The sequence below is a fragment of the Lethenteron reissneri genome, chromosome 38, assembly GCF_015708825.2.
Source record: "Lethenteron reissneri isolate LAM-NWPU_2019-01 chromosome 38, ASM1570882v1, whole genome shotgun sequence".
NCBI lineage: Eukaryota > Metazoa > Chordata > Hyperoartia > Petromyzontiformes > Petromyzontidae > Lethenteron > Lethenteron reissneri.
Window position 1 is genome coordinate 12,075,269 of NC_083816.1, and position 13,036 is coordinate 12,088,304.

General features: G+C 51.8%; 1 protein-coding gene across 2 annotated transcripts in view; it reads right to left on the minus strand.

The window, feature by feature from the left end:
• LOC133351688 (sodium-coupled neutral amino acid symporter 2-like) overlaps nucleotides 1-13,036 on the minus strand; it is a 73,776-nt gene that overhangs the window by 46,521 nt on the left and 14,219 nt on the right. The gene's annotated exons all lie outside the window — the stretch shown is intronic.

Consider the following 13,036-nt stretch of genomic DNA (forward strand, 5'->3'; position numbering starts at 1 on the left):
GATCCCGTGTTGGAGTGAGGTGGGGGGGAGAGCTCCAGTTACAGCGATGGTGCTTGCCTCCTGCTTCAGCCCTCCCTTGATGTTAATCAAACGCAAGGCGCATTATCAGGTTCACGCACCGTTCCCCTAATAGGAACATCTTGTGTGTGTTGACGTGGGGACTGGAAGATATCTTTGACATGGTTTCCCTGGTCGGTGAGGTTTATTGTATTTGTGTCATTGGAAAAAAAATTTAATCGCCTGGAAGATCTCACGGAAATATTGAATTGACCACTTGGAGGGGATCGTTGTCGTGAATAATCTCTTCGCGTGTTCCATGAGCCACATCATAATAATAATAATCCGAGGGCGAACTCGGGTTGCCAGCACAGCGCTGCTGCGTTTCCACAGATTTGGTCAATGTGACTTGGTCGCCATTTCGAACCAGAGTCAGAAAAATGAGGGTGGCATCAAAACTCACGCTCGACATGCAAGAAGGTGGCGAGGATGTCCGCTAATATTGCGATCATGCGCCGATTCTTCGGTTCAAAGCGAGTCTTATGATCACGAAAACAGGTGGAATCGTGCGCGAGCATCAATGACTGCCAATCCCGATGTGTTGACGCTGACCCCTGTTGCCACCAGAGGCTGCTGCATTCACCGTGACCTTGACGTAGAATAGATTACTGAATCAAATCGTGACATTGATTCGTGGCAATTCATCGAAACACGCGGTGGAGGGGGCGGCGGGGTGGAGTGGGGTCGTAGTTAAATGGTTAATTCACACGTGAGGATTTCAGCCCATTATCAACGTCAAAGGTGAGTGGAGTCAGGGTGAGTGGAAAAACTCGCGCGTGCGGTCTGCTCTGTTATTGTATCACCGCCCACCTCGTAAAGCGTCACTCGCGGAGTCCAGGTGAACGCGGCGGTGTTGTCACAAAGCTACCTGGAGCGGCCACCTCGAGCTGCGGGTGGTAACGCTAACCGTGCGGACAGCGCCGTCTCCCCTCCAACGCTCGACGCTACTCGCTAAGATCGTCTTGTCGCTCGGAATTAAGTTGGTGGCCCAAAATGACCTGCAAGTATAGACCACATGTCCGACATGAATCCTTCATTCAGGAACAACAATAAAAAAGTGTCCAGGTCTACCCCAGCTGTGCGATACAATCCAGCAGTCCAGACTGGATTTAGACACGAATGTGAGCCGGCCTCAGACTGACGGTGCAGAGGAACAATGTACGTAGATATGATGATAAAAATGGGTTGGTATTTGTGGAGGGTATGGTGGGTGTCACGTTGGCGAGATTTATGCCTATATCCAAGGCAGTACTCACATTTATTTTCTCGAGTCGAGTTTGTCATGGGGGGAACGGTTGTGTGTAGATGTATACTGTTGAGTATTTTATGATTTACACAATGAATGGGAAACCGTTGTAATCATTTGTACGAAGCTTGCGTGAAATCTCTACGTCAACAAAAATTCAAAGCAATAACTACAGCTTCTCATCTGTGGTTTATGCAACAAGAATTGCACATCTTGAAATGATCAGAAAACAAACCGAACACTGAAAAAAAAATAAACCCAAATAAATTATTTTCTTTCCTTTTTATTTGACTCAATTTGACACATCTACATGAACAGGAGGGTTTCCCTTGGCAGTTAAATGTATTCATTTGCAACGTGTCCAAGTAATTCAGTGTCACGCCAGGTCCCCCGTGCCAGTGCTCACGACGTTGACACACACTTTGTCCACATTGAATGTCCAAAGCATCGGACACGGCTTGAGTCACGTGCGTGAAAGCTTGTCGTGAGTGACCGTGGGTCAACATTCGTCGCACGTGCGCAGGACTAAAGCGCCCCAAGACGCGTGAGCGTAATTCACGGACGAAGACCCACTTAGTATCAATTTCATTCCTTTAATGTTATTGTGTGAACAGGAAGTTCCGATACAACAATAAAAAAGTCCTGTAACTCTGCCAAGGCCACTAAGCCTGTCTGCCGCCATATAACAGTAATCATTAAATAAAGGCAATGTAAAATGACTTATCAATCATGCCAGGAACAAAGTAGTAAACTACCACTATCACGAAAATTATTTATTACCACAATGTAAAATAAACCCGTAACAATCGCAGCATTAACCAATGACAACGTTTACATGCCATGCGAATGGTCATAAATGTGGACGTTCGTTTGGCCGGTGAAGATAATGAAGCTATATTGCGCTTGCAAGGCAACCTGGGTAATTGAAGAGTGGTGGGTAATTCAATCTGTTGTGACAGATACCACGAGGTTGTAGCCCCTTTAACCCCTGGATTATGGTGCCTGTTACTAAAATGGAACCGTCGGAGATAAGAGACTTGTATCTCACTTCTGTGAATGCGCACGTACCCAATCTAATAGCGGCAACGAAGAGTTCATTTTTCTCACACCGATCGGCGAAAATTCCACGCGCCTCGAACTGTTCTCCACCCCACTCTCCTCCCCCGCTGCGATTTCATGAAAAGTCACGATTCGGATTTGCGATTCGAGCTTCAATTACATTTCGCCCCCGTTGCTACCCTCTCTGTCGGGATATTTTTTGTTTGCACAATTTTGTTTGCTCCATGGGCCCGAACGTAACGTGAGCAAAAACATTTTCGGTAATTTTCAAGATTTGTTGTAATTTGTACGATTCCGATCACGTCTAAGATTTTGAAACGCCTACATTCTGCCAAAACCTTCCTTTACTCAACTGGATTTTATCTTGACATACACTTGGCCACATCATAAGAATCCATGGATACAGTTATTGTTTACAAATGTTGAACGCTCAAAGCCGATTGCAATCATCAGATCATTCTGCACGATGTTTGAGAATTTATGTCTCACCGCAGACGGTGCAAGGATCAGCGGATCATGACAAGCAGATGATGATGATGATTTCTTTGAAGGAAATGCTGCAATATGTGCAGCCACATTCAATGCTGTGCTCAATTTTAGGGAAGTGAATTCATGGACATCACACTTTTTGAGAAGACTTACAGTAACTAAAAAGCCTCCCCGTTTTTAAACATTTTCACCCACTGAGTATTTACCCACTGAGTATTGCCGATTAGTTAATGTAATAGTGTCCTGATAATCGCCATCTTGTTATTGTAGAATATGTGCCAAAACGATTGAGGCATTGTTTATTCAACGCTAAGCACAGTTCAGTGACCGCAGCAGTGACCACAGCAGCTACCTCACGGTGACATCGGACACGACGCACGGTGGAATGGCCTTGGAGAGGACGGCTCACGACAGCGACGGAGTGGCGACAGGGACCAGGCAGACCCCCGGGTGAGCGGGGCGCATTCCAGGGAGAAGAAGAAGCAGATGACGAAGAGGAGTAGAAGATGTCAAGACACGGATTTTCATTTTGAAGCGACGCGATTGTTGATCTGCTGCTCGTCAGCGTGGACGTCTGAAAGAGAACCTCGGTCGACACGGGAGGAGGCTGTGCTCAACACCGTGCGTCACTGCTGCCACTTCTTGAGACCCAGCCGCGAGGAACTCTGGTGGGAAGAGTGCGTCGATCAGCAGTCACAGCCCTCCACCAAATGGGCCTTGTAAGCCAATCAAACGCATTGTCGGGGCTTCATCTCACGGCATCGATCGATTGGCTTACGGAAACTCTCGTGGGGAAGAATCAGCGTCATGATTATCAGCAGCCATGATCTATCCACCGCTGGATGAAGACTTCCCAGAATCAATCGCCATCTCTCTCAGACCCCCGATGCCACAGTCCATTGAATCTTTTTGCACAGGGGCCCATCTCAATATCTTCATCTCCGCAGTGCGCATCCTCGTGGGGGCATATGTCTAATTTATCAGTTTTTCCTTACATTTATGCAGGCTTTGAACACACTACGTTATTATAGGCCATTCTCTATCCACGGCTGGATGACGCCCTCCCACGTCGCCACCAAATCTCACAATCCATCTTGCTCCTGCACACGAGCTGATATTGTTACTCCATCTCCACAGTGGTCATCCTCTCGCGAGCGTGAAAAATTGTGTTTGCTCTCCGATCAATGTGTTCCTCTGTGTCTCTCAATGGAACTCTGAGCATGCCTCTTCGTGGCACTTTACAGCGTTTGTTCGACGTTCTTTGTGAGTCCGTGTTTCTTTATCAAATGTCATAGCAGCTAATATGAACCGATTGAGTACTTTCCTTTTTAACCAAATTGGTATAAGAAGTGAACAGGTCTTTAATTGGTCAAATTTGCCACCCTTTACGAACGGTTAGTTGACTAATTTAAATGTTAACGACCGGTATACATCGTAAACCAAATACACACACACATCGGCGTTACCGTCTTGAAATCTTACGGAGCAGATCACGAGGCCGTGAGCGTGAGCCCAGAGACTCGGGGCGATGCGGGAGCTCGCTACGAATCCCGCTGCCTGGCAGTGCGGTGCAGTCACACCGACGACGGAGAGCACACAAACATAATCAACACGGAGGGGGGCATCAATGTAGCGTCGATATCGCCAAAAACCTGCAGGTTGCAGGGTCAAGTGAAGAGAGAAATAAATAGCCAGAAAGAGCTCCATCGTTTACGATGTGCGTACATGGCGTGCGGCAATTTTCATTTACGTTTTGTGTCCTGTGCTATTACAATCTCGCACGCTTGTGTTGTGAGGGCACCTTAGTCTAGATCTGTGTGTGTTCGCGCGTGTGTGTGTGCGTGTGTGTGTGCGTGTGTGTGTGCGTGTGCGCGTGTGTGTGCGTGTTTGTGTGCGCGCGTGTGTGCGCGTGTGTGCGCGTGTGTGTGCGTGTGCGTGCGCGTGTGCGTGTGCGTGTGTGTGTGCGTGTGTGTGTGCGTGTGCGTGTGTGTGCGTGTGTGCGTGTGTGCGTGTGTGTGTGCGTGTGCGTGTGTGAGTGCGCGTGTGCGTGTGCGCGTGTGCGTGTGTGTGTGTGCGTGTGTGTGTGTGCGTGCGTGTGTGTGCGTGCGTGTGTGCGTGTGTGTGTGCGTGTGTGTGCGTGTGCGTGTGTGCGTGTGTGTGCGTGTGTGTGTGCGTGTGTGTGTGCGTGTGTGAGTGTGTGTGTGCGTGTGTGTGTGTGCGTGCGTGTGTGTGTGCGTGTGTGTGTGTGTGTGCGTGTGTGTGTGCGTGCGTGTGTGTGTGTGCGTGTGTGTGCGTGTGTGCGTGTGTGTGCGTGTGTGTGTGCGTGTGTGTGTGCGTGTGTGTGTGTGCGTGTGTGCGTGTGTGCGTGTGTGCGCGTGTGTGCGTGTGTGCGGGTTATATAGATGGGGAGCGGGAGCGTAACGGTCAGCGCGCTGCGCGAGTTCAATTCCTGCTCACGGTCAACACCAGTGACGATTATCTGAACCGGTCCTGGGCCTCCCCTAGGACGACTCAGCCTTAAATGAGTACCTGGTGCGGTGTGTAAACATCGCCAATGGGGAGACAAAGGCGGCCGGGCGTGGTGGTGCCGTTCTGGCCTTCATAGGTGCTCGCTAACAGCACTTGCCCCAACAGTCTGTTACAGGCTATACGGGGAGTCTTTGCCTTTTTTTATGACATACATGGTAAGATCAATAACCCAAGAACATATATATTTTAAACTAAGCCACGTCTATCGCAAAGCCAAGTGTCAGTTAAAATCCCCAATCTGTTCCCGCTAAACTAATGGTTGTACCTGAAATTATATTTATCTGGCCCTTTTTCAGTCCACTGCTGGATGCAAGCCTCCTGGCGCCTTGTGGGCCATGGTGGATGTTTGACCATACTTCACCAGGCTATTCAGTGCGGGCTGGTGGAGGGAGGGCGCGACCAATCGATTCAGATACCACTCGCCACTGATCTTAGACGCGGCCGGGAATCGAACTCGGGTCACCGGGTTCAGAGCAGAGTGCACTAACCGCCGCACCGCCACCCCGCCCAGACCCACATCGATACGCGTCGCCTCCACCATTCGGTGATTTAACACAGCAATAAACCAACCTGTACATTCGGGTACATTAGAGAAACTTTAATGTATATTGGCAGAAAATTTGCACTTCAGGAATGCTTCTGACAGTGGTAAATAAACCTGATTTCGGAATAATCGCACGCATACGAAATGCGGTTGTCGCATAAATAAAGACGCAGCATGGACACAGAGAGCGCTACACACGTGTGTTAATATATGTAATGCATATATGTACACACACGTGTGTTTTAAATCGACCGCGGTTAAAACGCAGATCGACGGTGCACAGCGGTGAGCGTTGGCCGCCTCGCGGTTGCACATTAGACCTCCGCTCTAATGATGACCCCCCCCCTTCCAAGCCGAGCAGCGACGCAGTTGGGGCTCATCAGAGCAGCCCTCGACACGGCCAGCTCCGTCTCTCACGGGCACGCTCCTGGCCAACCCCGGAACGATGGCTCGAGCCGCCCCCGGCGATCCGAACGACCCCGGCGAAAGCGGCACGCACGCCGGGCGAGCGAGCAGAGCCGCGGCGGCCTTCCTCCTGGGACGTGCGAGGCGGCCCAGGGGGCCGCGGCTGCGGCGACTTAACGACGACGACGGCGGCGGCGGCGCGGGGGGGCCAAGAGCCGGGGCGGACGAGACGGCGGCGCGTGCCGAGTTCGATAAGCGAGGAGGCGAGAGAGATAAATGGGGCGCGGGAATGCGGGTTAAGGGCCCTCTGTGACCACCGCCCACGCGTCGATGTGGAGAGGTCGGGAGGGTTCAGTGGGCTGCGCGTGTCGCGTGGACCCGCAAGCCCTCCGCGGGCCTCCGTGTAACAACGGCCTGCGTTGACGGGGACACCCGATCACCAAGCTCCCTCTCCGCCCCCCCTCCTCCGCTACGAATGAATGGAACGTGCAGGCAGTGGGGTTTTTTTTGTAAGCGATCCTCCTCCTCCTTCTTCTGTCGGAAAAGTACCGGGAGGTGGGGGGGGGCCCTCAGAGGGCAAAGGGGACGCGGGTAGGTTGGGAGGGCGGCACAGGGGACCGTAGATGCCTCGTGATATCTATCAAGCTAGAGTGAGAAAAGTGCCGCAATTAAAGATAATCTAGATAAACGGAACCGTACCGAGGTATAAAGTGATGAAGGTCGATGCCAAATCCGTCATCCGTTCTCGATCGTGCGGATTAGGTTCCACACTCAGCTGCGGTTTTTAAAACTCGACGCGAGTCAAAAGGCCAGTGCAGGGTCAGTTAATGCGGAGGACCCGGCTGTAAAATTAGCTCCTTTACGGGAACATCTCGCAGCGGTGACGACAACACGCGCAGCAGCACGTGGTCCACAGCCCCCTTTGCGTTTGTGTTTACAAAGCCAGAGCTGTCGCCAGGCAAAGGCCACGCTTGTTTATTTACTTTTTGCTTCACGTTCACGTGCATCGCGTTATCAGCATTCCAGAGGCCCGTCAATGCATGGCGGCTGGCGACTCACGACCAACGCGCGTGCGTCACGTTGGGAGATTTTGTCACCGTCTTTAAATGGGGCCTCTGTTTTTTCTTTTCCAAGGGACAACTTGGCCCCTGCCGTGGCCCAAGCACAAAGTCCCACAAAGTGGCACACACAGACCGATGGGGGGTGGGTAAAACGGCGCTAACTGCGGTGTCAGTTCAGGTTGCGCTCTGCTGGGATGGAGCCAGACGCTGGGGCACAACTTGTACGGCACCACCCCCCCTCTCTCTCTCACTCGCTGCCAGAAAAAACACCCACCCCCCCCCCCCCCCGTGCCACAATTTTCTCTCCGTTTTGTAAAACTCGCGGACGTTTGTTGCAGGACTTGCACACACTGCACACAGTTCACGGCCACGGCGAGCTCAACAGGCGGCCCTCTGTGTCCCTCTGCGTGCTCGGCACTCCGAGTTGGCGGCTTTGTGACGCGCTCGCCGGAGACGCGGCGTCGCGGACGAGCCGCGCTGGTGTCCGCGGCTCCTCGCACGGCTCCGCCTCTCACGGCTCCGCGAGCGCCGCGTGGCGCTGCCGTGACAACCGCTGCTCATCACGCAGCGCTGCCAGGCTGCGACGTCTCGCGAGCGCACGGCGGGCCAGGCACGCGGTGCGCCCACCTTGGGTTCTCCCACGGTGACGTTTGTCCGGCGCTGATGTTTACACACTGCACCTGGTACTCATCAAAACAAATACGTTTACCGAGGTGAGGCCCGGGGCAGGTGCGGGTATACCACTTGCTACTCGAGTAATGTTGTTATCCATGACCAGGAATCCACCTCAGGTCACCATTGTTCCTGCACCGCGTGCCTCCCTTCACAGAGACGAAGACCATCGTTATGCAGCCAAAGCAGAGTGTCGGCCTTCAGAGGCGCTCGCTCACAGCACTTGAACAGTCGACGCAGCGATTACCCCGTACACAAAGATCCCCCGTATAGCCATAACAGGCTGTTGGGGCAAGTGCTGTTAGCGTGCTGCTATGAAGGCCGGCACGGCACACGAAGGGGTGGGTGGCCAGCACCACGGCCGATACCTCCCCAGTGCTGTTGTTTCCACACATTGCGCCAGGTACTCGTTTAAGGCTGAGTCGACCTAGGGTCGGTACCAGTTCCAGTCGTTGTGTTAGCAATGGACTCGCTGGGGTCATAGGGTAGTGCGCTAACCATTACGCTAACCGCAATGACACTCACACACATGTAAATGGTGTGTGTGTAAATGCACATTTACTGCAATAAAATTAAGCACAGAAGCAAAAACAAGCCTTAGAATTAAAGCTGTTCAATTGTGCGGAATGGGCACTTCGTTTTGCCGATACCATTTATATTCTGCATAACGGCCCGTCACTGATACCGCATCGTCAAGCTTGTTTTTAAATGCGTATCGTAAAAAAAAAAAACCTCTACCATTGAAATAACCCCCCAAAAATACTTAATGAAGTGTGTTCCTCTTTTCTTTCATAATTCACAAACTGTCTCGGTGTGCTTGCCCTCACTGGGGTTTCTCAACTCGCGTGGCCGGCGCGAGGTTTTAGTTTATGACGATGGAGCCAGGCCAACGGGAACAGCGGGAACGATGCGAACAGTGGGAACGGTGAGAACGGTGAGAACGGCGGGAAGCGAGCAGGCGGGAGGGACCGAGCAGCGGCACCGCGGCTGGGTGGCGGGGCGCATCGACCCGTCGCCAGTGCACCAACACCCTGGCTTTGAGCCACGACTGCGCATTCCACTCGGGCTGTACCTCTGCAACTCTGTAGCCTGCAAGTCTGCCCGTCTCGTCTGGCCATACGCACGATCCCTCCTCTCCCTCCTGTCTGCCTGCATCCGACTACGCGGTGCGTGCGTCGTCTTCCTCCGGTGCGTGTGCGTCTGTGGGTGACGTTGGCCACCCCAGCCTCTTGTGTGCCGGTCCCCCCCCCCCCTTCATAGGTGCCGCTCTCTAACAGCACTTGCCGCAACAGCCTGTTAAAGGCTATAAGGGAATCTTTGTCTTTGTAAAGGTCTGGCTGTAAGAGTGTACGCACAATCTCTTTCCACCCTGTGCTTCTCTGTGCGTGTGCGTATGTACCTGGCTATATGAATGTACACATGTTCTATGTCCCTTTGTGCGTGTCTGTACGTGTGTCTGCATGACTGCCTGTACAGCCTTCCCTCTGTCCTGTCTCCGTCTGGGTGTGTCGTCTGTCTGCATCCTCTTGATCTCCCTCCTGTCTGTTGACAATGCCCGTGCATGTGTCTGTCTGCATGTATGCACGTGAGCGTCTTTTCTAGAATCAACTTCAACAAAAATGTTTTCCCGCCTATGGAGTTGAGCAGCAACATGATGCTCTTGTGGGCATGGCCACACAAAACCGTTTTTTCTGCATTAAAAAACATTAAACAAAGTACGCACACATTTCACACGAATATATCTTCGTACACAATAAAATATATATGTATCTGTCTGTAATAAGTGCCAATTGCAAAAAAAAAGGTAGGAGGCAGAATACTAAATATGGGGTCAATTTGAGCTTTCATTCGTGCTGAACATCTGCAAGATTTGATGAATACAGCAGACGCAATCGATTAATTGCTGTAGCGGGGGGAATGCCGTCCAATTCTTTTGTACGCAGGGGGGAAAAAGAAAGCGGGTCTGGGTTTCTAGGCTTTTGGCAGAAGGACAACCAAGCATCGACGTTTGATACACCGCATTTCGGAAGTGGCTCACAATACACGCCTCGCTGAGATGCATTTAGATTCCAAACAAGGGATTGGCGCTGAAAAAATATTGTTTGATCATTTCGAATAAGCTTACGGAGCCAGTAAACAGTTTGTTCAAGTTCCACCCACTACAATAAAACTCTAAACTAACAATAGTCTAGACGAGAGCCGGACAACTCTGAGCTCCAAGTCTGGATATTGCTATGAAAGGGTAAGAATTAGTGGGATTAAGCGCAAAAAACGGGCGGTTTTTGATGTTGCGCCAATCATATCTGGAGTGTTTTTTCAACCCAGACGGTCCGGAATTCTGGAGCAGCTGGGCTTGTTGCACCGCTCCGCACGGATTTAGAGGCGGGTGGCCAGAGGACAGCGCATGACGGTGGCTACCCCCCCCCCCCCCCCGCTCTTCTGCCGTCCCCACGCCTTTGTTCCGATTGCTGAGCGAGCGTCGAGGTGGGTCAGACGGCGGCGCGCGGCGCGTGACTCCCCGTTGTGGGAGGGTAATCGCGCTGTGGGAGCAAGACCTGCGGAGCCGGGAGATCAATGGCGGCGCAGAACAAACGCACGAAGCCGACGGTTATAAATCACCCGCGGCGCTAATGCCCACTACCACCACCGGCACCACCACCACCACCGGCACCACCACCACCACCACCGGCACCACCGCCACCACGACCGCCACCCACCGCCACCACCGCCACCACCGCCGCCGCCACCGCCACCGCCACCACCACCGCCGCCGGCACCGCGTAGGGCTTCGCGGTTCTGCCGCATGAGCCCTGCGACGGGCTCGCGAGCTGCGACGCGCGTCGTTCGAAGCTCCCCGGCACGCGGAGCGCAACGTTGTCGAAGGGCGTCGTGCCCGGCACCACGCGGCCACGGCCAGAAAACACATCGGGGCGGTGGGGGGGGGGGATCTTGCAGCGGCGGACGAGAATCCCAACAACCACAACAACAACACTACCACAACAACCACAACAACAACAACACTTTCACTCCAAGCACACCGTGACCAGACCCTGGGTATGTTGCCAAGAATCGCAAGGCAACGCTGTTACGTAAAATTTAAATTTAAATTTCATATAATCGTGACCAGCTTTCCAAGTATACCTTCTACGAATAAATGCGGCTATGTTTGGATCGTTGAGACATCTGCTGAATGTTTTATCCGACAGCGCCTGAATAGAGACATTACGTTCAGTCTCGCTCTGTAACGCCTCTGTGTATCAAATCCCGTTTGCTGAAAAGATTGTGCAGAATTCTTTAAAGCACTAAACTCAATTTTACATGTATACGTCGTTGCTGTCCGTAGAGTAGAGTGAGCGTTCTTAGTCACCATTCTGAAGCAACAACAATGGGCGTGCAAAAGGTGTAAAACACGATACTGGAGAGCAGGCGATGAGCTCCGACTGTGACAGTAACGATCCTCGCTGCGGTCTGAGACGTGAGGAGGAGTGGGGAGGAGGAGGGGTATGAGGGGGGAGGAGGAGGGGAGGCGAAGGGGGAGGGGGAGGAGAAGGAGGGGGAGGAGGAGGGGGAGGTTTCTGGCGGCAGAACCAAACTTTATCCCTAACCAACCCCAGCTTCATATTTATTTAAAACAAATTAGGCAGGTTTCTGTTCTGAAACTTCGACTTCGGGTTGTATAGTGCAGTGGAGTACAAGCACACACACACACGGCAAAAACTCTGTCAATCATACGTCCCGAAAAGGGAAATAAATATATAATGACGACGTTTCAGCCAAGAGCTTTTGTGCGATAGAGAAGGACCACTGCCCACATTGCCACCAGAAAGAGAGCGACGAGGAAGGGCCAAATACATATTGAGGAGCTTACTTGCACCTACACCGAGTGTTTTTCCGGTGCATCTTGCTCTTAAATTAGTTCGTTTTTTTTATTTGCGTTGAGTTTCGTTTACGACATTTAAACACCTCGTCTGTCAGTTGTCCAATATTCCTTAGTGGCTGTGCACTCGTTCGCTGCAATGTCGCCGACGTTGGCGCCTTCCTTCAGTTGCTGCTGCTACGCTCACGCACCACGGACCTCCCTTGCGAAAGACGTGTCGCCAGGTAACTGGCTAAGTGGGATCATCCGTGTGTAGAGGAGTAAAATGGGACGTGACGTCAGGTGTGCCGTTCAGTGCGATGACGTCACGTCTCCCAGGGTACTTAAGGGAGACCCCGTGACGTAAGCGGGGTCACTGTGGGAACGGGTAGAGTAAGCAGGGTGAAGAGGGAACCAGGGGTAGAGAGAGGGATCGAGTAGTGAGTCTGGGGAGAAGCCGGTGGTAGCCGTAGAGGTGCTTCTCTCTCCGGTCGGTGGAGTCGGCAGAGTCCACGATCCGACACGAGAGAGAGAGACCGGAGCTAGCAGGCAGGGACCAGGACTGAGTGTAGGATATTACCATATTAATAAAAAGTATACGGCCCTTGCCCCACCATCTTCTCCAACCATTATATAAACGGAGTGGTAGCTCCTGCAATCTCTCATTTACTTGATACAGCTGTCGTGGCTGTGACGGTACCACCTGAAGACGGAAGCTTGTGTTGCCTCCGAAACGTCGTGATTTTTATTTTATTTTACTTTTTTATGTTATTACCTACGTGACTTTACCGAAAAAACCTAAGAATATGAATCATTGCAGTCACGAAAGCTTTAAAAATAGAGTGAGTGTAGGAGCCCTAGCCCCTGGGAGTTGTGTACCCTGCTGTGTGTGTTTGTGAAGTCTTTAATAAACCCTCGGCGAAAGCCCTTAACTTACCTTCAGTCCCCGAGCGCGTCCGTGGGAGCTTCTCTACACGTGTAAGAAATAAATAAAAAACTCAAACTCATTGCTGTGCTCTTGCTTACAGTAGTGTATTTATATATATTCATATTTCGTCCCTTCAGGCCAGTGTTAATGACGAATGTGTTGATTTTTTTCCTGCCATTTGTGCAATTTT